Source organism: Marmota marmota, unplaced genomic scaffold (genome assembly GCF_001458135.2).
Source record: "Marmota marmota marmota unplaced genomic scaffold, marMar, whole genome shotgun sequence".
NCBI classification, from domain to species: domain Eukaryota; kingdom Metazoa; phylum Chordata; class Mammalia; order Rodentia; family Sciuridae; genus Marmota; species Marmota marmota.
In genome coordinates, this window is record NW_026000026.1 from 28,527,007 (window position 1) to 28,532,241 (window position 5,235).

The following is a 5,235-nucleotide window of genomic DNA, read 5'->3' on the forward strand; positions in this document are numbered from 1 at the left end:
TACTACTTATATGTGGTCAAGAATTCAGATAGTGCCTGGGTCTGCAGCTCTGTTAGAATGCTCACCCAGCATGTGCGAGCACTGGGAAAAAAAAAAAAAAAATTGAACAGGATGGTTTGTGTCTGCTCCACAGTATCTGGACATCAAAAGGCAGGCGGTAACTTGACAGCTGGGTACTGAAATTACCCGGGGGTTTGCTTTCCCACGTGTCTGCTTGAAGCTGGTTAACTAGGACCTTAGGGTTGTGAACCAGAACATTTATATAACCCAGGGTACCTCACAACATCACAACGTTGGTCATAGGACAAGCTGGGTTCCAAAAGCAGGCATCCTAAGAAGGAGCCAAGCGGAATCCGTTCTGCCTTTCCCGACCTAGCTTTGGAAGTCCCATGGTGTCAAACGTGCCACATTCTGTTTGTCAAGGCGGTCTCATAAACTTACCAATTTCAAGGTGAAATTGCCTCCACCTCTTGACAGGGGAATAGCAAGGTACTGGAAATATGGCCAGTTTTTGGAATCACAGTCTGGCACAGCCTTTCATTTTTCCCTTTGAAACTAGTGGACACCTCCAAGGAAAAGAAAGGATTCCCCAATACTGGGATTATTCTAGGCTGTTTTCCTCCTCAGTCTTGGCTCCACAATTTCTCACTGCCCTGATAAGTTTTAAAATGTTTTTCTTGCCATGCATCACTATGCATGCCTGTAATCAGCAGCTCAGGAGTCTGAAGCAGGAGGATTGTGATTTTTTGAGCCAGCCTCAGCAACTTAATGAGGCCCTAACCAACTCAGTGAGACCCTGTTTCTAAAAAAAAAAAAAAATGCAAAAGAGGACTGGGGATGTGGTTAAATACCCCTGAGTTCCATCTCCAGTGCAGAAAATAGATAGATAGATAGATAAAAATGTTTTCCAATTTTTCTAGTTCTCAATGAGAAAGAATTGCTACCCAATCGCCCAGTCAGAGGAAAGACTTGGCCAGTTCTTTCAGAATGTACACAATAAAAAAATCTCCAACCCCAAAGCAACATACCACCTGTTTCTTCTACAAACATTAAACACTGTACGGCTGTCATGAAGTTTTAAAAATATGTGAGAAATACTTTTTAATAACAATGACAAATGTATACAGATTACAACCTCATTAAAAATGTGTGTTAATGTGGAGAAATATTGGAATTGTCTATGGAGAGAGTTGTTTGAAAATCAAAGGCAGTTTTTAAACTTTTTTTTTGTAAAGTTAATCTCTAATTTTCTTTCCAACTTTTTATTGTAAAAACTTTCTCACCTTTTTTAAAAAATAATTTTATTAGTTATTGATGGATCTTTTTAAATTTTATTTATTTGCTTATATGTGGTGCTGAAAATCGAACCAGAGCCTCACACATGCTAGGCAAGTGTTTTACCACTGAGCCACAACCCCAGCTCCCAACTTTCACCTTTTTTAAAAAAAACATTTCTTTTTCAGCAGAACCCAGAAATGTTCTGCTGAGCTACATCCCAAATATCTTTTTCAAATATTTTATTTTGAGACAGGGTCCTGCTAAGTTGCCTCCTGCTTCAGCCTCCCAAGTTGCTGGGATTACAAGTGTGCACCACCATGCCCACCTAATAAAAAGAATTTTTACAGCAAACACCTGCATAACTGCTGCTTTGATTCTCCATTGACATTCTAATATACTCAATTAATCACACATTATACTAAATTAATCATCTTATTTTTGATGCATTTCAAAGTAAGTTGCAGAATCAGTATACCACTCCTTAATGACTTCAGAATTCATTTCATTAACTGGAGTTCATTATTTGTACCTTTTGTCTTTCAGGCAAAATCTTATACAATGCAATATACAGATATTGTGTACATTTGGTAATTTTTTGACCAATGCATGCACCTGTAGTGATATTTAAAAATCAGAACTGGAGGGTGGACTTTAGCTTAATGGTAGAGTGCTTGCCTAGCATGCATGAGACTCTGGATACTGCAAAAGAGAGAGGGAAAAAATCTGAAAAATGGAAAGTTCTCATTCTGATTTTTGTTTGTATATTTATGTATTTTGAGGCCCTAACCAGAGCCTCACACAAGGCAAATGCTCTACCACTGAGCTGCATCTCAACCCCTTTTTCTAAATCTTATTGTTCAATTGATATTAGTGTAAAATGTCTTCTACTGTGAGCAAGTGAATAGCAGGCCTGTGCCTATGATGTTGGCCTGGGCTGAGAAATTGTTCAGTGGATGGGATTGAGGCAGAGAATCTGAAAGTATTTGTCATCCTAGATTAGGAATATTAGTGGTAGTGTAGAATGAAAGTCGGGACAAAGGCTCTTATAAGACACATCAGGGCAAGGAGGCTGCCTGGCTTGTCTTTTAGATATAAAACTCTAGCAAGTGACCATTAGGACAGGGGCCTAAAAAGGCACTTGGTTCACATTTACTTCAACTTTCTATCATATTGACTTGCTTCATTTTCATTACAGCACTTAGGAAATGTTCTTGTTCGTTTGTTTATTGTCTGTTTCCAGAATTTAAGCTCCTCAGAGCAGAGGCCTCTTCTGTCTTATTCCCTGCAGCATCCAGCACATGGTCTGTACTCAAGAAGAATTTGTTGAGAGAATGACTCATTGTTCTACTTTCTAGATGGGGAAAGGAGGCCCAAAAGAGGGGAAGTGACTTGCCTAAAGGAGGAAGAATACTTTCAACCTCCAGCTGTCCTTCTAGTTCAGTCCTTTGCTCATGAACCCTGATTGTTGAGATACCTATGGGGTGACTGAAAAGTGCCTACCCCTCTGTGTACCCCATGGGCTGGGTCTAAAGCAGAACTGGAAGCAAGAGGGCTGTAGCTTCCCATTTGGGTGGGCCTGGGTCTGGAAAGTTTGTCTCTCTCCCCTCCCTCTCTGTTTTTCTCTTTTCCTATCCTTTCCCAAGACAACCCATAACTCTACTGAGGGAAAGTGGGTTGGGGGGGAGGGTAGCTTCTGGACACTCCAGGAATTGGGTAGGATGTTGGGCTAGGCAAGTCTCCACAGGTTGGCAGCGAGGATGGGACTCTGTTCTTTTCTGATGGAAACAGTCTGTGCAGTTCCTGTACTGAATCTTCCTTTCCACAGTCTCCAAAACCCTGCCTCTCCTGGTCTGATGTTCTATGTCACCTCTGCACACCTACCACAAATGCTTTGATCACATTGTGCTTGTCTCATGGGGGTGGGAAGAAGCGCTTGCATTTCCTGAGAATGGGTTGCTTGCCAAGCTGTATGTGCCTATAATTCTCAGTACAGCACTGGGAGTTTCCAGGAATAGTAGTAGAGGGAGGCTACCAGAACAGGACAGACTGGAAACCAGGAGTTCTCGAACTGTCACACACAACGGTAACATTTTCCCCAGTCGTGGTCAGATGGGACAGGGGTTTTTTATATGGTCTAGACGGGGTAGGGGTTCTTTATATGGTCTCAAGGATGACAACTTAATAATTTTTAAATTTTTTTTTCTTTAGTGCTGGGGAGTGAATCAGGTCCTCACACATGGAGCTACATCCCCAGCCTTTTTTTATTTTGAGACAATCTCCAGCCCCAAAAGTTTCTGAGGCTGGCCTTGAACTTGCCATCCTCCTGCCTCAGTCTCCTGAGTCACTGGGATTATAGTCATATGCCACCACACCTGGAAATAGCTATTCTAATTAATAAATATAAGTTGTTTCCCTGCCCCTCTTGTGGGTCCATGGTGAGATGCTGTGTCTGTATATTCTATACAAAGTGCTTGTCCTTTCCCTTTGTAAACTATATTTGATGTGGATTAAACCAATATGAACAGCTTACATATATTTATAATATATATTTAGCCAACCCCTTTTATGTTAATATAAATAAATTCAAATGAAAATAAATAAAAGAAACATTAAGAAATAAGTGTCAGATATAGATGAGATAAAACCATGCTGGTGTGGTTGCTGCACTCCTAGCTACCCAGGTACTTCCTGCACTTACAGAATTTTTCAAGATTTTTTTTTTTCATACTGAGTTCCAGTGCAAGTTCTGGCCTTGCACTTTTCCACTTGGTGTGCTTTTCCATTTGGAGTTTGAACTTTCCAGGAAACACGACTGTTGGATGTGTGGGTGGTGCCCTCATTGGCTGCCCCAGGGGTCTGATATTTAGGAGACAGGACAGTGGCCTCTGGGGCTGGGGCTGGGTTGTTTATCCTATCTGGCAGAGGTGCCTTGGGTATCTATCTCATTGATAACTATGTACTCTGGCTCTGCTGAAAGGGAGCAAGAGTCATAACTCAAGGAGGGATTTCCCTGCTGGGGAGGGGATGGTCTGAGAGAGGCTCACCACAACCCAGTAATCCCAGACTGTTGCTCGGGTTAGCACATACTAATTTACTCCACAAATAAATGGGAGTGGGGAGGTGCACTGAGTCCACTGTTGGTGCTCCAACAGCTGGGCCTAGGGATGGAAAGGCATCAAGCTGGAAACAGCAACTGATGTGGGCTCCTTCTCCGGGGGCAATACGTTCTTATGGTACCCTCCCCTTCCTTGAAGAGTCGAGGCTGGCCACAGGCTTTCCCTGGGGCGCTCCAAACGTGGGACTCTACCAGTCGGTTGTGTGTGAGGGGATCTCGGGGTTGGCCGTTGGAGGAGAGGCCTGCCGCAACCCACCCGGGGCACCGCAGGACTCCGGTCTAGGTTGAAGGATCCCCCATAACTCTTCTTGTGCCCTGCTGTGTAATCTGCTTCCAGCCACACGCACGGCGCAGACCACCGAATGTCCAGAGGAACCCGCTGGTGACCACACCCCAAAACGTTCTACTTGCCACCTAATAGATAAGATTTAAATTAACTTGAAGCCACAGATGACCTACCTGGTCCTGCAGCACCCACAGTGCGGCGCCTGGAAAACCGCTCCCGCCATCGCACTGACAGATGGCTTCCGGGCGCCACACGAGGGACGTGATGCCCAAGGCTCCAGGAAGGGGATCCACACCCCGTCCCTGGGTGATGCACATCCTGGTCCTCTCCGCACTTTGATCCTCTCCCCCGCCCCCCACCCCCATCCCCGGCAGGCCTATGGCAAGAGGTAACCCCCGCCCCGCAGAGCACCACGTGTAGTGTTTTCACCCACCTCCATGGCGGACCAGGACCAGTATGAGCATCTCGAAAAACGGGGAGATTTCCCTGGGGCTTGGTGGAAATGGCGTGGATTGGCTTGATGTAAGACGGCACCCACGGAGCCAGGCACGATCTA

General features: G+C 44.5%; 1 long non-coding RNA gene across 1 annotated transcript; it reads right to left on the bottom strand.

Annotated features, from left to right (window-relative positions):
• Nucleotides 1-1,696: 1,696 nt before the first annotated feature.
• On the bottom strand, nt 1,697-5,235 carry LOC107139424. The gene is made up of 2 exons (XR_001503142.2): nt 5,113-5,235; nt 1,697-4,807 (listed from the first exon to the last, which is right to left on the bottom strand). It is a non-coding gene; the product is annotated as an uncharacterized LOC107139424 (long non-coding RNA).